At 38.9% G+C, this 24183-nt stretch overlaps 3 pseudogenes; all 3 read right to left on the reverse strand.

Moving 5' to 3' along the window:
• Window positions 1-2522: 2522 nt before the first annotated feature.
• On the reverse strand, window positions 2523-3853 carry LOC139715670 (sepiapterin reductase pseudogene; annotated as a pseudogene).
• A 7058-nt stretch (window positions 3854-10911) lies between these two features.
• LOC139715672 (sepiapterin reductase pseudogene) lies at window positions 10912-13322 on the reverse strand (annotated as a pseudogene).
• An 8190-nt stretch (window positions 13323-21512) lies between these two features.
• On the reverse strand, window positions 21513-22835 carry LOC139715673 (sepiapterin reductase pseudogene; annotated as a pseudogene).
• Between the last annotated feature and the right edge of the window lie 1348 nt (window positions 22836-24183).

A 24183-nucleotide genomic window follows, 5' to 3' on the forward strand; every position in this document is an offset into this window, starting at 1 on the left:
ATATTATGAGATGATACTTCCCCATAGAGCTGTATTCAGCTCTATGTACTTCCCCTATTTCCCACAGTAATGGGTGTCTCATTCTGTTGTTTTTTTTTCAGTATGGGAGGAGGGGGCATTTGAGAGTGTGCTGGTTTCTATTGATTGATGAAGATTTTCATTAGATCCAGGTCGTTACAGTTTCAGTCAAGATACTTGTGTCTATAATCGACAATGTAGGTCTCATTGTCTTGTTAATATGACTGTATACGTAGTATAAGCAAGCACCCAATCCTGCTAAGTGTGTATAGGCCTATACTATTAGGCCTAGTCATTTCGGAATTTCGTTTAACCGTGTTAGCTGTAACGGGAGTGCACTGCACACGTCGATGCGGCGGGAATGCTAAGATCTTCAAGATGGGTTGAAGTTCATGACTTCGTATTCCAAAGAATAGCGCACATACAAGAAAAGGGGAGGGAGTTTGGAAAGGTGGGAGAAAGAGAAGGTCGTTTTTTAAATGATGCGTTCTTAAGTGTTCCTTTAAGAGGATTTTATCATACTACAACGTTTATTTTTGTCTTAGCTTTCATATTCCGTCTTGGCTATTATCGCGTTCTTAGCAATGCCAAAGGAAGTGAACACTGGACACATTAAACTCACAAAACTGAAAATAGTCGATGAAAATAGTTGGTGTCAGCTGCTAATAAAATAGATCCATAAATAGAAATACATCATTCTTGTTGAAACAGGGAAAAGTAACACTTTAAACAAAGAAAAAACGAAAATTTATTACTATGTAAACATACATTTTCTTTGCCTTCCATTAGGGGCAGATTTTTTTTATATTCGATTTCTCCCATCTTTCTACTTGAACGAGGTTAACTTATAGGAGGTTGACTGTGTATGATACATTTACACACAAACACAAGTACACGCACTTTTTAAAGCTTTTTTTCTAAGTAATTCTTTATTTCTAATTCTGCATAATGCAAATTGAATTTACACAATCGCGGTGATTGTGTAAAGAAAACATAACAACAAAATTGTGGATCTTTTGGAAGTGGAAAGCAACTGATTACGATGAAAATAGCTGAAACTATTTGATGTAATTTTGATACTAAATTATCAGGATCAATAATGACATACAAACGAAGTAAATACATAACTTCGCGGAATGTATAATATAAAAACAAACCGACAAAATGAAAAGAAAAAAAAAGCTGTCCACTTGTACCAAAATACAGTCCTTCCTACATCACTATAATAAGCGCCATGACATCCTTTACAATCCCCTAATTACTTCTGTAAAGACATACAAAAAATAACTAAAAAAATATTACCAATTGCTACTCTTACATAAACCAAATATCTAATTATGGATTACATAATTCATTTTACCCTCAATATTTCTGTTCACTCCCACCCCTTATGCCCCACTATAAGCCCACGTCACTACATAGACAGACAGAGAGACACACGTACACACACATACACCCTACATACAATATTGTGGGAAAGTGTGGGAATGGGGATACCCCCTCCCACGGTAGAAAAAAAAATTAAAGCAGAGTATAAGAATTGCGTTTGTATAGATCATTTAAAACTACGTTTCTATGGAATTAAACATAGTTTTAAAAAAATCACTGCGAATTAATTACGTGTTTATTTGGCTTTTATCGGAATTTCTGAGCTTCTACGAAATAATCATTGATATCATGTAGTAAATGCATGTGCACTACTTCTAGAAATGCGACAAAGCTATATAGATCAAAGTGTCTGTAGTCCACTGTCTTTATTTAATTTATATGAGATATATATTGTATATATAAACATATATCATAATATATTTGATTGATTTATTTCTGCTTAGTTCCGTTACATCAGATATTATTGTGTAAAAGTCATTTATGACAAACAGTATATCGACACATAGTTTTTAGTACACAACAAAACAAGTACAAAAAGCTTTATGGGGAACTTAAATATATATATGTATATGAATTAAAGGCAGTAGACAATTAAAGGACAATTTGATCTCTTTAGCTTTGTCCATGGTCTGCGCCACGTTTTCAAATGTGGGGGGGGGGGGGGGGTGTGAGCACTTCAGACGTCTGGTACCACTTCCGGGTTTCATCAGCTGACAAGCAAAAAAAAAAAATGGTCGTCAGCGCAAAAACATACCATTACCGCGCTCACTTTTCGAGCTTTCTATCTATTTTTTTTTTCTACCAGTGCCGCTTACGTACTTCCGGGGTAAAAATGTTGACACATTATGTATTCCTTTGTATGGTGCCAAAAAGTGGGGGGGGGGGGGCGAGCCCCTCCCCCCCCCCCCCTCGTATCCGCCGGCACTGTTGTCGTGATTGAACATGCATTTGATACATGATATCAATATTTATTTCGTAGAAGCTCAGAAATTCCGATAAAAGCCAAATAAACACATTATTAATTAATTCTTCGGTCGAGTTGCTTGTACTGCCACTGACTGACAATCAGTCCGAATGCGCTCAAACGCTTTCAAACCAGATAAAGTACAATAGTATTATTCGACATAAGTATAATCAATGTATGCCCCAGACTCGAAAGTGTCTTGCCCCAAAATCTTGACCAGCGTGGCTGCAGTCTGGTCAGGTGTCAGCACCTGCCGGCCGGACACTAAATCGGTCAAGATCTTCCGGAGACCATCATCGACGCACTCGGTGACGAATTGCGTCAACATGGGGGTGTCGACTGGCCCTGGGTGGTAACTGAGGATGCGAGCGTCTGGCTCCTCAGCGGCCAGAACCTTGAACCACATGTTCCTAGCAGCCTTGCCCATGCCGTACAAGCCACTGAGGAAATAAAAGGACAATGACGGATGACGAAGTGTATTATTTTGTACGAATATAACATCATTGAAAGTGAATTTGTTAAAAAAAGGAAAAAATGAAAGGCATCTATTGACAGAAATAGTAGGCCTATAAATTCCATTATACGGGCTCAAATGTCTTTTATGAGTACAACTGTGACAATCGAGGATCTCAGTACAACGAATTTTTTGATGAATATGACTTTAAAAACAAATAAATACTGTGTTGGTTTTATCATTTTCTCACTTTTCCTTTTTTGCTGTGTCAGAAAAAATGAATTATTCATGCATTATTTAGCATTGTTGAGAATGTAAAGTGAATGTTGGGAGTAATCTCCATGAAGGTCAAGGTTACATTACAATCATGTGGAGTGAGGGTTATGTAGGATACAAAGAAGGGGACTACGGGAGGAGGTCGATGGATGGAGAGAGAAACAGATGCGTTGCCGTCACATCGATAATGCCGCGCAGTACAATCTGTTAAGAACTAGTGATACCGGTACTCACCACGATCTATTTGCCTCAACGCCCGAAATTGACGAGATGTTGATGATGGTTCTTCGGAGTCCTTCTCTCGCGGGAAACTTCGAGAGAAAGTGAGAAGTGAGCAGGAATGCCGACGTTAAGTTAAACATGCAGTAGTTTTGCATGTACTCAACATCCGATGAAGACCAATCGCGAATGTATCGACTAACATCGCCCAAGGATGCAGCATTGTTAACGAGGAGAACATGTTGATAATCTTTTGGATTGACATCCTTCGTCAGTTCCTGGAGAGTGCTGGAGAGCGCTGACTGGTCCGACAAGTCAGCCGTAACCGAAATGACTCGCACGCCAGGAGTAGCGGCGTGCACTAGACTTTGCGTCTCGTTCAGATCACCGGCACTTCTGCCTGTGATGACAACCACCGAATTTTCTGCTACTTGCTTCGATATGGCCAAGGCTATAGCGCGTCCAATCCCTCTGCTACCACCTGTAATAATACAAAATGTCTTTACCCCGAGGATCTCTTTCGAAGAAGCCATATTGGTGACAGATAGACTAACAGTATCTATAGATCATTATACGCGAAAACACCGAGTGCATTGGCGTTTACCGTTTTAATGTACAGGTTTTATACCCTTTGAGCGTGATCGTAAATTTTCCATTAAACAACATTCTTTACTCTGAATGTCACGTTCAAAGTGACTGCATGTTCAGGCTTTTCAGGCGCAATGATCCATTTCAAGCCATTAGTCGTGGGCCTGTCTCCACAAAGTGTTCTGGATGAATACTTCTTCTGGAGCAATACATTATCCCTGCGTTTCCTAACTATCACAGAGATGTTTTGCCATATGAATAATTCATGTAGCTATACTAAACGATAAGCAGAATATTGAATTTCGTGTTTTAAAGGAAACCAAACACCAAAATAGTGTGGATTGAGTGTATGCAGAATACTAGTAGAATTTATCTGTGAAAGTTTGAGGAAGATCTAACAGCCGATTCAAAGGTTATGAATTTGTAAAGTTTCTGTGCTATCATTGCTGGATGTAAGGAGACTACTATAGACTTCATGACGTCATTATGGACAACAATACAAAGAAAATATAAAGTAAATTCATCATACTTTCACTTTTCTATAGTGAAAGAGCACTTGACTTAACTTCTTTCAGAAAGCAGAGGGATGATATTACACTGTAAAAACATCGGTGTTAGATTTAACACCACGAGTGTTAAATCTAACACCGATCAAACTTCAATAAAGGACCACACCCACAGGTGTTAAAAATGCACTGTGATGGTGTTGAAAAGTGTTCACCTGACACTTCGTGGTGTTAATTTGACACTGTACCTGGTGTTATTTTGACACTGTACTGGTGTTAATTCAAAATTGACACCACATTGTGTTGATTTGATATTTGCTGGTGTTAATATCAATGGTTTAACACCCGTCCAGCTTCAATAAGGGACCACACCAGCTGGTGTTACTTTGGTGTAAATTTATTATCACATTTTTTCAAAAATCTAGTATTTTAATGTAAAATTCTTGATCGTCTTGTTTAAATCAAAAATCAACAAGAAGTGCAGTTACTAAGAAACTCTTCAAAAAACAGTTTAAAATTTGGAAATGACACCCGTAGGTGTTAATTTAACACCATAAATGAGCACCGAAAATTTAACACCAGCTCGGTGTTCACTATTTAACACCGGACTTTTTGCAGTGTACCCTTAATGTCAGTTACAAGTCGATGGAATGTGTACTTTCCATGAAAATTAAAGTTTGTTAAAAGTTAAAATTCTCCTCAAGTACTGCAGAAAGCAATCAGAAAAAAAAAAACGAACGACAAACGCTAACCATTCTCTGTGTTCAAATCATGTATCACGCTCTCATGTGAAACACGAAACACGAAATATGTAGTACACACGAATAAAATCTTACCTCTGTAGAAGCTCATGGAATATTGATAGTAGGTTCCATTCTATGAGTTAAAGGGTGTGTACAGTTCTGGTCGAGGTGAGGATTTAGCTTTTAACGTTTTGCGAGATTTCAGAAACCACTCTATGAGATGTCAAAGATCATGCAATTCTAAGGGGTATCAAAGTTTATTTGATGAAAATCGGTTTTGAAATGGCTGAGATATCCAAAAACAAGGTGAAACAAAGAGATCCTAATAAAAGGCGTGGCCTGTAGTCTTTTATTATCATCATCACTTTTTTTTGGATATCTCAGCCATTTGAAAACCAATTTTCATCAAATAAACGTTGAATCCTTCTTAAAATCACATGCTCTTTCATATTTCATAAAAAGTTTGTCATTATCTCACTTAGGAATGTAAAAAACATGAATCCCCACCTCAACCAGTACTGTACAGCCCCTTTAAGCAACTAAATCTTCCAGTGCTTTCCTTTCCAGCTTAGCCTTTGGTCAACGCGGTCTGGACTTATATCCCCTTTGTATCTGAATTGAGACTAATCGCGATACGTGTACGACAACCAGCAGTGAATATTTTAATGAGAATGGAAAACGCCATTAAACACAAAAGAACAACAACAATAACAACCATCACATCCGGAGGCCCAGACCGTCCGTCGAGCAGCTCGTGCCGTATAGATCACTGTTGTAAACGCCATCTCAAGTGGGCACGCGTATAGTTTACAATCTAGGCAGCGGAGGCCTTATCCAAAGGCTATTCCCAGCTTGGCCATGAGGTTTTCATATACTAGTACGTCCTAAACAGCGTCCTCCCTGAGATCCATGACATCCCTCAACTACCCAACACCGTCTTTTGAATCCTCCTTCTCTCGACCAATCACTAAAATTTAGTTGATCTGGACTTGTCTAGGCAAAGCCATGCCAACTCCTTGGTTTCAGCTTGTGGAATAACATTATTATACTAATACCTTTATGAGCATTCCTACACATTTTCTAATGCAGTACCTAGTAAGCTTAATCTTGAAATGGTTGCCGAGCGTCAAACGGACATCAGCAACCAATTGGCGACCAATAGCTAGCTGGTTGTCTTTATTGAGTAACCGGGTCGCCGGGCAAAATTTTCGGGTTTTAGTCGCCGATTGGTCGTCGATATTTGCCTCTGGTTTTTTTTATTTTTTATTTGTTTGTTTGTTTGTTTGTTTGTTTGTTGTTGTTGTTGTTGTTTTTTTTTTGGTTTTTTTTTTTTGGAGGGGGGGGGGGGGTTCTGAAGGTTGTTGACCAGTTTTCGCGTGCTATGTGACCAGGCCCTTATATTTTATTCAGTTATGTAGATGATTCTTTGAAAGTTTCAAAAGAAGTATTGAAGAAAGAAATATATATTACCTTTAATAGTTTGGTTTGACGTATGACACATACGCAAAGAGATGACAGATGTACGACATGAAGAAAAGAAATTTACTGAATTGTTCAAACCAAATTATTAAGTATAGTATACTAAGGTCAGGATCATCCTTTGTGAATTTGTGCTGCCGAAGATGTCAACCATCTCTGTCAGGTTGGTCGCTTCCTGGTGATGAATGTGAGGGAGTGTAAGAAACATTATAGCCGGGTTCATGTTTCATACTCAGACATTATATTCAATATATCGGGGAACACGTATACGCTAACGAGGGGTAGGGGTATCCCCTCTACGAGGAAGCTTGTACATTTTCAGAATTGAACTTCAACGATGTGGTGCATACTTTGGGTGGAATGTTTGGAAAACTTTCAATATTTCAAACTTTCAAAACTTTCGATGCTTTGGTAATATGTTCAGGTTTCGTGGAAACGCGCCAAGGAAACTAAGTAGGCCCATACTCTAATAATGTTTCGTGATTTTCTTGTTTACTGATCAAATAATTTGAAAATGTAATACATAAGCACAGCGACCTATAAAGGCGATGGTGTGGAAGGGGTGCGGGGGGGGGGGGGAGGGGGACTTTTTCATCTTTGATATTGAAATTCAGCTATCTGGTGCACATTCTGGTTGAAAATTTGGGAAATTTTCTGTCAAAAAAGTGAAGAAAATACATGTATATATTCAGGGGAAATGCGGATCGGTTAAATCGTTGTACATCTGTCATCTCTTGTTCCGAGTTCCGAGTCTTCACTTCGTACTAAGCCTGTGGAGGTGAATAGCGCACTCACCGGCAATAACAAAATAAGCATGAATGGAGTTGGGACAGATCTGATGTCATGTGTATTCTCACAATAGAATATAATGAAATAAGCAAATAGAAGGGGAAAAACAAAGTAAAATCAGTTTTGTAATCTTTACGGTTTTTTAATCTGCTGATAAGTTATTTGAAAACTTTATAACGTCTAAAGAAAAAGGATTTTTTTTAAAAACCCTTCCTCTAGCTGCGTACATATTACGGCTCTGGTCCAGTTTACTGGGTCATCGTACTCGGTCTATCTGGATATCTCTTGCTCAGGAATTCACTAAGGCTCCATGTAATAAACGCCAGACTGCCAGATTGCCGGACTGCATGTAAAACGTTTGAAATACTGGGAGTTAATGAACATTTTGACACTTGATTAAGATAAATGTGCAATTTATACCCAATCTAATGACAAAATGACTTTAATCGTTGGGAACAGATTACGCTAAACACTGCCCTCTATGATCAATTTTGTAGAATTTGCTATTATACTTGTTCAAATAGTATTATTTTGTTAGTGTTACTCCGACCCCGGAACATTAATCAAAATGAGCTTGGATCACGAGTTTATATGACGATGATGATGATGATGATGATTGCGGCTCTGTAATGAATAGTCTTAATCTTTTTTTATACAATTTTTTTTTCTTCTTACAACTTTAGACTGCAAATGCAATTATAGATGACAATTGTATAAAGTATACTACCGGTATTTTGTACTTTGTTAATGAAATTGCAGAAAGTTGATGACAGTTGAAAAAATGGCATACAGAGAATAAATAAATCAAATCAAATCAAATCAAATCAAATATTCAGTATATTGAGTTTATTAATTCTATGATAAGTTTTCATCAATTTATGAACCTATGAAGATCGTTAATCACATAATACGTCTTCTTGAGTCTTTTCCTTTGAGGTGCCAATTGCTACAATTACAAACTTTTTGGCATATTAAACACAAACTTATTAGCATTAACGATTTTGGGATAACCTTCAAATCATAATTTATCTCATTTATTATGTTTGAATCTGTATTTTGAATAGAAGAGATAAGTATCATTTTCGAATAGACTATAAATTGATGTACTTTATCATAAAGGTAATTTCTGTACAATAGAAATACTATGCTAATACAGCTCAAGTGTACGCCATTGCGCGGATTACATTTCTCATACAACTGATACATTTCTCATACCACTGATACATGCAAATTGTTGTTTCTGACTGCAGAGATAATTTTCATATCAATTGACTACCATATCATTTAATCCACGCAATTTCACAATAATTTTTATTGGTCCATGGTGTCAAGCGTTTTTTTTTTTTTTTCAGGTATATCACAACACTTACATCATAGGTTTGTTTATTCTATGGAAATGAGGGGCTTCATGCAACTATGAAGCCCATTTCGTACATCTGTGATCTAGATGGTTACAATTCGTTATTCCGAAGGTTCGTTGCTACGCACCATCTTTGTTTTGTTTGTTTGTTTGTTTGTTTGTTTGAGTATTTGTTTGTTTTTTTTTAGATTAACGAACCTCTTGTATCATATTAGGGAATTTCTGTATTTCGGAATAAGGAACATTCGGAGTAACGAACCTACGAATAACGAACACAACCCAGCCTTGATGATGGTTCGTAGCTGTTTGGCAAAGCCCGTGGACGCTCTATCAATGGACGTGATAGTCATTATCGTTATTCAATCACTGGTTATCCGTTATTCATCTTCCGTATCAATTCGTGTAAACATACAGGAACGAAGCCCCCCAAAATGTTGTTTTTATTTTGTTTTGTGTTTTGTGTTATTGTTTTGTTTGATTGATTGTTTGTTTGTTTGTTTTCGTTGCGATTTCCGGTATTAAAAAAAACACCTAATGTTCATTCATGTTCGCGTCATCGTTCACCGTGTTCAATGCCGACGTCATACTGTCCCGAAGTTGAGTAAAGATTGACACACGGTAAAGGGAATGTTCAAATTCGGCTCTGAGCGTAAATTAAACATCCGGTTGTTCTCGAGTGCGTTAATATACTATGCTCAGACTCTGTTTGCTTCTTTGTACTCAACAAACCAGACCAGGATAACTGCATGCATGGTATAAACCCTTCTCGAGAAATAACAAAACATAAGGTATAATAGGTGTCAGGCGAAATCAAGTCTTTCCATCTATTGTCATGCCCTTTATTCGGAATATTGCAATTAGGTACAATCTATCTAAATTGAGGTGATTCCTATAGTACTGGTACTTTAGAATTGCTTTGTACGTAGCATCATTTGTTTCATATAATGAAGATGTGCAAAATTTGCTTCACCAGCACAGACCACGAAAATACTGCAATAGTATTGCTGAGTCATATACGATTGGGAAACCATAGATATGTTTCCAACAAGAAGAAAAGGAAAAACTTTGGTTTGTTGTTTCTTGTAGCGGAAGTGAAATTCACAACCAAAGCAAACAACTTTCACCAAAAAGCCCATTCAACCAAAATAATTTAAAAAAATCATCACTTTTAAATGGATTATCCGAGCTGCGTCAAGCCACACTAAAGTGTATTTCTAATATTTATCTATTCATTAAATCTAATAATGTCTATTCGAGATAAAAATGTTAAAAATCGTATAATTCAAAACGGATTGTGCGATTTGCTGAAACATCCCTATCAACGCGGTAGTATTATTTCTGCCTCACTGATTATGATAATAAAGAGTGGTACAATCACCGGAAGAAGATCCGTGCATTTATTTGACAATGTTGTGTCCTTTTGTTAAGTTGATATGAGACCTTGACATCGGGGCTGAATTACGCGATGAAATTTAGATTTATTAACAAAAAGTGTCATTACAGCTGAAGTCTCCAGTTTGCCTGCATCCATTTATATGATTAAAGTTTTAGTACAGTGTACAACCTGAGAGACAATGGATTCAAAGAGAAGAATCTCGGTGCATCTGGATAAGGGATTAGGCCGGATATGGGAGAGTCTATGTTTAATACACGCAGCTGCCTATCCCAATGATTGTAGCTACATGCATGTATCAATTTTGCGTGAACATGTCACGTCCTCGTCAGCTGCTGGTCTGCGTTCAGAATTCTCTGATAATTTGCTCGATGAACGATCGCCTGTACCATGCAATGATTTAATGAAAAGTTTTCTGTCCATGTTCTTGCGGTGATTTGGGGAATCGCATGTTTGAATGCATGTTATTTAGATCAAAATCTGATGTGAATGTATGGTACTGTTGTTGGGAATAATATCTAATCCATGTCAGTTTATGTAGGAAGTTTGTTTGAGATCGAAATCCCCCTTTCCCCCGAAATTACAGATTTAAAAAAAATCACGGCGAGGTCATGTCCGGATAATAGAGAGATCCGGATAAAGGGAAGCCGGGTAGGAGGTCGGACTGTAGAAACGAAGCTTATACATGTTGCGAAACTGAGCTATTATAAACCATACTGATCAAGGACGTCCGTCATTTGAGGTAAGTATAATCAATTTGAGCTCCAGATTCGAAGGTGTCCTCCCCCAGAATCTTGACCAGTATGGTTGCAGTCTGGTCAGGTGTTAGCAGTTGCTTCTGCTCGGCCAGCATCTCGGTCATGATCTTCCAGACACCGTCGTCTGGGCAGTCGCCGGAGAGTTGCTGAAACATGACGGTATCGACGAGCCCAGGGTGGTAGCTGAGGATGCGAGCGTCTGGCTCCTCAGCCGCTAGAATCTTGAACCACATGTTCCTGGCAGCCTTGCCCATGCAATGCAAACCACTGAGGAAAGGAAAAGGATTGAAGTGAACATAGTGTATTTGCCCGAATACTATATATAGGGCATCATGGATAGTCAGTTGGCTTCGTAAAAATATGAATACATACAGAGTGACGTCATAAAGAGGAGAAGGATGGTGCCGCACTGCCAAGAAAGATACTACAGAAATTTTACTTTCAGCTGCAGGACTTAAAGGGACTGTATAAAATTGGTCGAGGTGAGGATTTAGCATTCAACGTTTTGCGAAATAATATATCTAGAAACCACTCTATGAAATGTTAAAGAGCATACAATAATTTGTAAGAGGAATTGAGACTTTGTTTGATAAAAAATCGGTTTTTAAATGACTGAGATATCCAAAAATAAGGTGAAACAAAGAGTTCCTAATAAAAGTCGTGACCTGTCGCATTTTATTTGGATTACTTTTTTGGATATCTCAGCCATTATTTCATCAAATAAACTGAATTCCTCTTTGAATTGCATGTATACTTTCATATTTCATAAAGGCCGTGCCACACCTTTCCGGGTAAGCCTTGCGAGCGACTTGCGAAGAACACTTTTTGCTACCCGGAGGTCCCCGCAGATGACCCGCAGATGACCCGCAGATGACAGTACCTAGCACGTATCTCACCCGTGGTTACCCGGAGTTGCGCACGCAAGTCCTCTTTTCCCGCAGCCAAGTTTTGGCCCTGTCACATCTTTCCGGGCAAGATACGCGGGCTCGATGCGTGTGGGGATTTTCAAGGACGCAGGACAATTTTTGCAGGCGGACAAGGATTTGGGCGAGTTTCTTACCTGCTGGACTCGTGCTACTTACGTTCTACTTACGTCCATTCCGTTTGTCCTGCGTGTAGGCGCATGGGTGGCGAGCGAGGGCTGACAACTCGGTGAAGGAATTCTTCTGAAGGAATTTGATATGGCAGATGTCCCACAGAATGTCATGCAGGTGACACGCGCTTCCGGCGCAAAAACATAAATCCACGGGCAACTCGCAACAAGCCGCGTAGCTTACCCGGAAAGGTGTGACATTGCCTTTCATAAGAGGTTTCTCATTATCTCACAAACACACACACAAATTGGAAACCTACATCCCTATCTGAACCAAAACTATACAATCCCTTTAAATTGATTTTTTTTTTAGTACACTACATCAACTTATCACGTGACCACCGAGGCTCTCAGTGAAATGCATTCTCTAAAACACAGGGTTTAGAAATGATGTGTATAGCATCGACAAGTCATATAATTTTCTTTTTACTGTTCCTGATGAGTTCAAGAACTTTCCTTGCTTTTCCTCATCAGAGCATGTTATAGATGTGCTCAGGCTTATAATAAGATGCTTATAATTACCGATTGTACAAACGTGTAAAGATTATAGTTATCTCAAAATGGTCAAGGTAAAATCAACGTGAAAAAAATCTCCACGGTCAAGGATAATTATTTCCTCACATTACATGATAGTGAGGGCTGTGTAAGATACAAAGAAGGGGATTACAGGAGGAGGATGGAAGGAGAGGGAGGTAGATGCGTTGTAGGTAGTTATCTCCTCCATAATCACCCATAATGCCACGTAGACCTACTACTGTATAGTGGTAATACCTACCCCGTACTAACGGGCAGACTGGCCGCAACTGACGAGATGTTGATGATGGTCCTTCGGAGTCCTTCTCTCGCGGGAAACTTCGAGAGAAAGTGAAAAGTGAGCAGAAATGCCGACGTCAAGTTAAGCATGCAGTAGTCTTGAACTTACTCAACATCGGACGAGGACAAATCTCGAATGTATCGAGAAGTATCGCCCAAGGATGCAGCATTGTTAACGAGGAGAACATGTTGATAATCTTTTGGATTGACATCCTTCGTCAGTTCTTGGTAAATGCTGGAGAGCGCTGACTGGTCCGACAAGTCCGCCGTAACCAAAATGACTCGCACGCCAGCAGCAGCGGTGTGCACCAGACGTTGCGTCTCGCTCAGATCACTTGCACTTCTGCCTGAAATGACCATCAACGAATTTTCTTCTACTTGCTTTGTTATGGCCAAGGCTATAGCGCGTCCAATCCCTCTACTACCACCTGTAATAATACAAAATGTCTTTACCCCGAGGATCTCTTTCGAAGAAGCCATATTGGTGACAGATAGACTAACAGTATCAAAATGTTAACTGGGGACATCGAGTGCACTAGCTGGCGTTTACCGTTTTAATGTACCGGTTGTGTCCTCTTTGGGCGTGAGCCTATTTTTTTTCATAACCACAGCAATCGGAATGCGCACATTCAAAGCACCCGTTCAGGCGTTTCAGGCAAAAATTGATTAATGATATTCCATTTCACTGTATAGCAACAGATTAGAACTGAGCTGTCAGTATGAAGTGACAATGTTTGAAACCAAAAAACTAAATAGATTAATTTTAATGTTTTGATACCCTCCCCGTCTCCTTACATCAAACTATGCAATAAATATATTTAAGTTTTCCTATCTTAAAAAGGCACCGACCTCGATGAATGAGTTTCCTTTTACTGTTATGGGTATAAGCGAGACGTGGTTGCATTCAAATTCTCCACCAATCTTTCATCTTCCAAACTAAAGTTTTATTCACGTGCGCTGATCGTACACTGTAAAGGAGGAATAGGAATGTTTATCCATACTCAATTTAGATACAAAATTAGGAGCAATATTCATATTGAGGGAACCGAAGATTTGTATATTGAAATTCTTAAAGATAAGGGTAAAAATGTAATAGTTGGTATCACTTACAGACCCCCTAAGTAACGATATGGAGATGTTTGTGAAAAAAAAATTGATGTGACACTACATAAGATTTTGCATGAAAATAAGAATGTTTATTTAATGGGTGATTATAATATTGATTTATCAAATTTAACCCAGTATAATATTGTTGATTTTGTAAATATCAAACTATTCAATATACATATTTAAGTTTTCCTATCTTAAAAAGGCACCGATATCGCGCGCCGGCTAGGCTCTTTCACTTGCTCCAGCACTCGATCGCCTCACTCACCTCATTCTCTATATATAATAATCATATAGTGTCTATTGTATTACATTTCTTGTCGTTGCAATGTCATGCCAGAATGTCATTTTTTTTCTTGCTTTTTCTTTTCTTTTCGATAAGTATACAAGATGCATGTTCAGCCCACTTTTTTTCTTCCTTCTCTTTCAAGGCTGTCGTATCTTCAAGCTATATGCTCATTATTTTGACGACAGTCTTCTGCATTTACACTCCCAATACATGTGCCATAAACTCAGTCAGATCATTTGATTTTCTTTTTTTCCAAGTGGCTCCCAATCGACGTGTTCTCTTACTCTTTTCTTTAATCTGTACACGTGTGTCTCAGTTTCCTATTCGGATGTACACACAGTATGCTTCATTGTCTTGTAAACAAAAAGAAATTACTGTATTTCATTTTTGTAATACATATTCGATGTAGAAAATTCCTAATAGATTCATTTCAATTTGAATAAAAAGTGACTAGTACTCCTCTGCATCTTCTGCCATATTATTTTCCATATTTGCGTGTGTTTAAAGGACAAGTTCACCTTCAAAAACATAAGGATTGAGAAAATGCAACAATATTAGTAGAACACATCAGTGAAAGTTTGAGGAAAATTGGACAATCGATGCAAAAGTTATGAATTTTTAAAATTTTTGTGTTGGAACCGCTGGATGAGGAGACTACTACAGCTTGTGAGTCATATGCGTACAACAGTATAAAGAAAATGTAAAAGAAAATTCAACATATTTTCACTTTTTTCGCATAATAAAAGAGCACTTGACTTGCCTCTTTCTAAAGGCAGGGGGAATAATATTACCCATAACATTTGTCGGTAACGAGTCAGGGGAATGTGTACTTTTTTCAAAAGATGGAATTTTGTGAAATTCTCTTTATATTTTCCTTATATTGTTGTACGCATGTGACATCTAAGTTATTCATACACTGCAGTAGTCTTCTCATCCAGCGGGTACTGCACAAAAACTTCAAAAATTCATAACTTTTGAACGGACTGTCTGATTTTCCTCAAACTTTCAATGATGTGTTCTACTAATATTGCTACATTCTCTCAATCCTTATGTTTATGAAGGTGAACTTGTCCTTTAAGTATTTGCTGTGGTCCAAAGTGCCAGATGAGCGTGATGTTATTACATAGGGCCTACGTATGTGTCCCGATATCTGTCATGCATTTACCATGACAGTGTCGGACGACGCAGTAATTTCTGATTATTCTATGAAGTTGGATCGGTGTATAATACGTTTACTACTAAGAGATTTAGATCGTTTATCTAAATATCGTTGTATGCGACTTCCCGACGTGATGAAACAAACAATAGAGATTGCGATTGTAATGATACTAAGTACAGACAAATAAAAGAGAAATGGTTTTTGTTATAGTGCGTTCATGAAAACATATAATAACAACCGATAGTAACAACCTCCAAATAGGGGTGGGGGTAATATGAAAAACTTGATGTGAGGGTACATCACAACTTATATTCGCCGCAAATATACCATCCAACATTCTACGATAACCGCCTGTTTGATATCCTTGCACCCTGGTCCCTCGTCCCAGTGAACTTTTGTTGTCTTGAAGTGCATTTTCTGAAATCCATTACACTATATCACAATTCGATGATCAAAATCCATTCTGGAAAAAAAAATGAATCAGACAATATCTCCACATAACAATGATGACAGAATGAATGCACATACACGATGACAGAATTTATATGAAAAAGGTTATGCGAGACAGGCGAGGATTGTATACAAACAGCGTCCCTCCTTTCTGTGAGACCCGCTCCTCTTTCTGCGGTGAATGTTATTTGTTCCAAGCGTCCTATTTTTGTGTCAATATAATGCTATACATTCCGCTCGTAAAGCACCAACATGCGTACGCACAATATTATGAGATGATACTTCCCCATAGAGCTGTATTCAGCTCTATGTACTTCCCCTATTTCCCACAGTAATGGGTGTCTCATTCTGTTGGGGTTTTTTTCAGTATGGGAGGAGGGGGCATTTGAGAGTGTGCTGGTTTCTATTGATTGATGAAGATTTTCATTAGATCCAGGTCGTTACAGTTTCAGTCAAGATACTTGTGTCTATAATCGACAATGTAGGTCTAATTGTCTTGTTAATAGGCCTGTATACGTAGTATAAGCAAACACCCAATCCTGCTAAGTGTGTATAGGCCTATACTAATAGACCTAGTCATTTCGGAATTTCGTTTAACCGTGTTAGCTGTAACGGGAGTGCACTGCACACGTCAATGCGGCGGGAATGCTAAGATCTTCAAGATGGGTTGAAGTTCATGACTTTGTATTCCAAAGAATAACGCACATACACTGTAAAAACATCGGTTTTAGATTTAACACCACGGGTGTTAAATCTAACACCGATCAAACTTCAATAAAGGACCACACCCACAGGTGTTAAAAATGCACTGTGATGGTGTTGAAAAGTGTTCACCTGACACTTCGTGGTGTTAATTTGACACTGTACCTGGTGTTATTTCGACACTGTACTGGTGTTAATTCAAAAATGACACCACATGGTGTTGATTTGATATTTGTTGGTGTTAATATCAATGGTTTAACACCCGTCCAGCTTCAATAAGAGACCACACCAGCTGGTGTTACTTTGGTGTAAATTTATTTTCACATTTTTTCAAAAATCTAGTATTTTAATGTAAAATTCTTCATCGTCTTGTTTAAATTAAAAATCAACAAGAAGTGCAGTTACTAAGAAACTCTTCAAAAAACAGTTTAAAATTTGGAAATGACACCAGGAGGTGTTAATCTAACACCATAAATGAGCACCGAAAATTTAACACCAGCTCGGTGTTCACTATTTCGCACCGGACTTTTTGCAGTGTACAAGAAATGGGGAGGGAGTTTGGAAAGGTGGGAGAAAGAGAAGGTCGTTTTTTAAATGATGCGTTCTTAAGTGTTCCTTTAAGAGGATTTTATCATACTACAACGTTTATTTTTGTCTTAGCTTTCATATTCCGTCTTGGCTATTATCGCGTTCTTAGAATGCCAAAGGAAGTGAAAACTGGACACATTAAACTCACAAAACTGAAAATAGTCGATGAAAATAGTTGGTGTCAGCTGCTAACAAAATAGATCCATGAATAGAAATACATCATTCTTGTTGAAACAGGGAAAAGTAACACTTTAAACAAAGAAAAAAAGGAAATTTATTACTATGTAAACATACATTTTCTTTGCCTTCCATTAGGGGCAGATTTTTTTTTTTTATTCGATTTCTCCCATCTTTCTACTTGAACGAGGTTAACTTATATACGAGGTTGACTGTGTATGATACATTTACACACAAACACAAATACACGCACTTTTTGAAGCTTTTTTTCTAAGTAATTCTTTATTTCTAATTCTGTATAATGCAAATTGAATTTACACAATCGCGGTGATTGTGTAAAGAAAACATAACAACAAAATTGTGAATCTTTTGGAAGTGGAAAGCAACTAATTACGATGAAAATAGCTGAAACTATTTGACGTAATTTTGATACTAAATTATCAGGATCAATAATGACATACAAACGAAGTAAACACATAACTTCGCGGAATGTATAATATAAAAACAAACCGACAAAATGAAAAGAAAAAAAAAAGCTGTCCACTTGTATCAAAATACAGTCCTTCCTTCATCACCACACTATAATAGGCGCCATGCCATCCTTTACAATCCCCTAATTACTTCTGTAAAGACATACAAAAAATAACTAAAAAAATATTACCAATTGCTACTCTTACATTAACCAAATATCTAATTATATATTACATAGTTTATTTTACCCTCAATATTTCTGTTCACTCCCATCCCTTATGCCCCACTATAAGCCCACGTCACTACATAGACAGACAGAGAGACACACGTACACACACATACACCCTACATACAATATTGTGGGAAAGTGTGGGAATGGGGATACCCCCTCCCACGGTAGAAAAAAATTAAAGTAGAGTATAAGAATTGCGTTTCTATAGATCATTCAAAACTACGTTTCTATGGAATTAAACACAGTTTTAAAAAAATCACTGCGAATTAATTACGTGTTTATTTGGCTTTTATCGGAATATCTGAGCTTCTACGAAATGATTATTGATATCATGTAGTAAATGCATGTGCAATACTTCTAGAAATACGACAAAGCTATAGAGATCAAAGTGTCTGTAGTCCACTGTCTCTATTTCATTTATATGAGATATATATTGTATATATAAACATACATCATAATATATTGGATTGATTTATTTCTGCTTAGTTCCGTTACAGCAGATATTATTGTGTACAAGTCATTTATGACAAACAGTATATCGACACATAGGCCCGTATTCTACTGTAGACCAAGGTTTAAACCCATTTTAGACTCACCTATGGTTTAGCTAGACCCGAGGTTTAATTTTGTATTCTGCTAGCGAGGTTTAGTTAAACCCAAGTCTATTTCGAGTTTAAATTAAACCCGAAATAGTCTTGGATCAAGCCACCATGGTGCCCTCTAAGGAAGAAGAAATTCTCCCTCTCTGAGTACTTTTCTCTCCGCAAATCCGCTTAAATTTATTATTGGCAGTGTATCAGCCACATGAGCGTGAATTTCTTGGATTTTGAATAGTTTTTACGGGTATTTATGTCGAATAAGGGCATGCTGTATTTTTGCTTGCGACGACTCGTGAAGCACTGTACATTTACTGTACAGTTTGTGTACGTGTGCGACGCACATCACAGGATACATGGTAAGCGTATAGCGTTGCGCTACTCAGCAGTATTATATTCCTGGCCTGGCTATTAGCTAGCTTTGAATGCTCAGTACCAGCAGAGCCGCCGCGCCGGCCGGCGGCACGGTTGCTGTGTGCGCTGGATGGGACATGGCTTTTTATAAATGTCGATTGAATCGTGAGTTCGGAAGGGATTGGCGATTGATCAAACCAGGACTTTGAGGTAGGAAATTGAATAAAAGCTTTTCTCTTAAGATTGTCAGTTTATAAAAATGGAAACCATTCTAAAATTTAGAAATAGATAGCATATCTAGGCCTATATCAACCCTGTCTCGATAAACCTACCGTACCACACTACTAGATCTAACCTTAAACTTTTAATAGATCTAACGTTAGTCCTAACGTTACAATAATATATTCTAGCTATTCGAATAGGTTCTACTAACGTTAGTAGGACCCTACTCCTAGTCCTAACGTTAGTCCTACGATCTAGGTTCTCGATCTAACAGTTAGTCTATCTATGCCAAATCGACCTCGGCCATCAGGCTCGTTACACTCTAGTCCTACATTGAGTTCTTGGTCTAGTCTTCAGGTTATTTTCATCGTAAAGTCTAGACTAACTACATGTAGTAGTACAATTTTGTATTTCTAACATATACATTGTAGATCTCGAGTCTCTTCTACGGTGTAAGTGTACAAGTACTAGATCTAGTACGTAGTAGGCGTATCTCGTGTGTACACGCGTGTGGCCGGCAAGCTAGCTGCTGTACGTATCCAGCCAGCCACTCGTTTCGTGCCATTGGCATTGATCTGTGTGCTGGTACCCTTACCAGTCATCGTTAGACTCGATTTAAACTCGAAATAAACCTCCTCCTTGGTAGGTTTAATTTAAACCCAATTTAGACCACAGCTGGACTTAGTAGAATACAAATTAAACCTGGGTTTAAACCTGGGTCTAAACTGGTGGTTTAAACCCAGGTTTAAACCCCCAAAACCCACTTTAGACCCAGGCGTGGGTTTAAACTCGGGTCTAAGTTTTTAGCAGAATACGGGCCATAGTTTTTAGTACACAAAAAAACAATTACAAAAAGCTTTATAGAGAACTTAATATGTATATATATATATAAATATATACATATATGATATATGAATTAAAGGCAGTAGACAATTAAAGGACACTTTGATCTCTTTAGCTTTGTCCATGGTCTGCGCCACGTTTTCAAAAGTGGGGGGGGGGGGAGCACTTTGAGACGTCTGGTACCACTTCCTGGTTTCATCAGCTGACAAGCAAAAACAAATGGTCGTCGCCCCCCCCCCCCCCCCCCCCCCTCGTATCCGCCGGCACTGTTGTCATGATTGTACATGCATTTAATGCATGATATCAATATTTATTTTGTAGAAGCTCAGAAATTCTGATAAAAGCCAAATAAACACATCATTAACTAGAAAAGCACTCTGAGAGCGCAGACCTCCGCCAAGCATGCAAATCATTTTCACCACTGATCTTATTCTTCTATAGAGCAGTGCCGTTAATATACGGCACTGCTATAGAGATATCAGAGATCCACCCATACTGTGCTGAAAGCCGCTCGATTTCCCAATATAGAAGCCTTTGTTACGTCATAAACCCTCAGCTGCACGGCGCGCCTCACCCCAGCAGAAACTAGAGCACGCACTTTAGTGCGCGCAGGCAAAGCTCAAATACGCGCAGCCTGAACTACCAAGTTCATTGACCCTACCTGCCAAAATATCAAAAATCCTTCATAAATTCCCCAAAATTTTCGGATCACTACCAAAAGTTAATCGTTTGTTACTTGTGTCATTCTCAACCTTTCCTGCAAGTTTCATGCCAATCCGTTGACTACTTTTTAAGTTACTTTGCACACGGACAAACTAACGAACTAACTAACGAATTAACTAACTAGAGAAGCACTCTGAGAGCGCAGACCTCCGCCAAGCATGCAGCGCATTTCCACTGATCTTGTTCTTCCATAGAGGTATCAGTGATTTCCACCCACTGTCACCCATACGTATTTACAGCATTGTGTGCTGAAAGTTGCCTGATTTCCCAATATAGAAGTCTTTGTTACGTCATAAACCCTCAGCTGCGCACGCACTTTAGAGCGCGCAGACAAACCTCAATACGCGCAGCCTGAACTCCCAAGTTCATTGACCCTACTTGCCAAAATAGCAAAAATCCTTCATAAATTTCCCCAAAATTTTCGGATCATTACCCAAAGTTAATCGTTTGTTACTCGTGTCATCCTCAACCTTTCCTGCAAGTTTCATCCCAATCCGTTAACTACTTTTTGAGTTATTTTGCACACGGGCAAACTAACTACGGTAACTAACGAACTAACTAACGAACAAACCAACGGTAACGAAAACATAACCTCCTCCCTTGGCGGAGGTAACAAACAAACCAACGGTAACGAAAGCATAACCTCCTCCCTTGGCGGCGGTAATTAATTCTTCGGTCGAGTTGCTTGTACTGCCACTGACTGACAATCAGTCCGAATGCGCTCAAGCGCTTTCAAACCAGATAAAGTATAATAGTATTATTCGAGATAAGTATAATCAATGTATGCCCCAGACTCGAAAGTGTCTTGCCCCAAAATCTTGACCAGCGTGGATGCAGTCTGGTCAGGTGTCAGCACCTGCCGGCCGGACACTTTATCGGTGAAGATCTTCCGGAGACCATCATCGACGCACTCGGTGAGGAATTGCGTCAACATGGGGGTGTCGACTGGCCCTGGGTGGTAGCTGATGATACGAGCGTCTGGCTCCTCAGCGGCCAGAACCTTGAACCACATGTTCCTAGCAGCATTACCCATGCCGTACAAGCCACTGAGGAAAGGACAAGGACGGATGACGAAGTGTATTATTTTGTACGAATATAACATCATTGAAAGTGAATTTGTTAAAAAAAGGAAAAAATGAAATGTATCCATTGACAGAAATAGTAGGCCTATAAATTCCATTATACGGGCTCAAATCTCTGTTATGAGTACAACTGTGACAATCGAGGATCTCACTACAACGAATTTGTTGATGAAAATGACTTGAAAAACAAATAAATACTGTATTGGTATTATCATTTTTCTCACTTTTTCTTTTTTGCTGTGTCAGAAAAATTGAATTATTAATACATTATTTAACATTGTGGAGAATGTAAAGTGAATGTTGGGAGTAATCTCCATGAAGGTCAAGGTCACATTACAATCATGTGGAGTGAGGGTTATATGTAGGATACAAAGAAGGGGATTACGGGAGGAGGATGGATCGATGGAGAGAGAAATAGATGCGTTGCCGTCACATCGATAATGCCGCGCAGTACAATCTGTTAAGTACTAGTACTCACCACGATCTATTTGCCTCAACGCCCGCAATTGACGTGAGGTTGATCACGGTCCGTCGGAGTCCCTTTCTCGCGGGAAACTTCGAGAGAAAGTTAGAAGTGAGCAAAAATGCCGACGTCAAGTTAAGCATGCAGTAGTTTTGCACGTACTCAACATCCGATGAAGACCAATCGCGAATGTATCGAGTAACATCGCCCAAGGATGCAGCATTGTTAACAAGGAGAACATGTCGATAATCTTTTGGATTGACATCCTTCGTCAGTTCCCGGAGAGTGCTGGAGAGCGATGACTGGTCCGACAAGTCAGCCGTAACCGAAATGACTCGCACGCCAGGAGCAGTGGTGTGCACTAGACTTTGCGTCTCGTTCAGATCACCGGCACTTCTGCCTGTGATGACAACCACCGAATTTTCTTCTACTTGCTTTGATATGGCCAAGGCTATAGCGCGTCCAATCCCTCTGCTACCACCTGTAATAATATACAAAATGTCTTTACCCCGAGGATCTCTTTCGAAGAAGCCATATTGGTGACAGATAGACTAACAGTATCTATACAGTATAGATCTTTATACGCGGAAACACCGAGTGCAGTGGCGTGCACCGTTTTAATGTACAGGTTTTATACCCTTGAGCGTGATCGTAAATTTTCCATTAAACAGCATTCTTTACTCTGAGTGTGCACATTCAAAGTGACTGCATGTTCAGGCTTTTCAGGCGCAATGATCAATTTCATTAAAGCCATTAGTCGTGGGCCTGTCTCCACAAAGTGTTCTCCATGAATACTTCTTCTGGTTCCATATATACTATATTTGCAGGTGTTCTTAATATCTTGGTGGTCCAAAGGGCCAAACGAGCAATACATTATCCCTGCGTGTCTTAACTATCACAGAGATGTTTTGCCATACGAATAATTTATGTAGCTATACTAAACGATAAGCAGAATATTGAATTTCATGTTTTAAACGGAACCAAATACCAATATAGTGTGGATTGAGTGTATGCAGAATACAAGTAGAATTCATCTGTGAAAGTTTTAGGAAGATCTAACAGCCGATTCAAAGGTTATGAATTTTTAAAGTTTCTGTGCTATCATTGCTGGATATAAGGAGACTACTATACACTTCATGACGTCGTTATGGACAACAATACAAAGAAAGTATAACGTAAATTCATCATACTTTCACTTTTCTAGCATAGTGAAAGAGCACTTGACTTAACTTCTTTCAAAAAGCAGAGGGATGATATTATCCTTAATGTCAGTTACAAGTCGATGGAATGTGTACTTTCCATGAAAATTAAAGTTTGTGAAATTCTCCTCAAATACTGCAGAAAGCAATCAGAAAAAAAAAATGAACGACAAACGCCAACCATTCTCTCTGTTCAAATCATGTATCACGCTCTCATGTGAAACACGAAACACGAAATATGTAGTACACACGAATAAAATCTTACCTCTGTAGCAGCTCATGGAACATTGATAGTAGGTTCCAGCTTAGCCTTTGGTCAACGCGGTCTGGACTTATATCCCCTTTGTGTCTGAATTGAGACTAATCGCGATACGTGTACAGCAACCAGCCTTTAGTATTCAAAAGAGAATGGAAAACGCCACTACAACAATAACAACCATCACATCCGGAGGCCCAGACCGTCCGTCGAGCAGCTCGTGCCGTAGATCACTATTGCAAACGCCATCTCAAGTGGGCACGCTTAGTTTCGTATCAGGACAACTCCCCCGGAGGACTAGTCCCCCGGGGACTACTCCCACCTGACAGCTCCCCCGGGGGAACACTCCCCCGGGGGACCACTCCCCCGGGGGACCACTCCCCCGGGGGACCACTCCCCCGGAGGACCACTCCCACCTGACAACTGCC

The sequence above is a fragment of the Diadema antillarum genome, unplaced genomic scaffold (assembly GCF_040938485.1).
Source record: "Diadema antillarum isolate AM-2024a unplaced genomic scaffold, OU_Dant_1.0 scf00000053, whole genome shotgun sequence".
Taxonomy (NCBI): Eukaryota; Metazoa; Echinodermata; class Echinoidea; order Diadematoida; family Diadematidae; genus Diadema; species Diadema antillarum.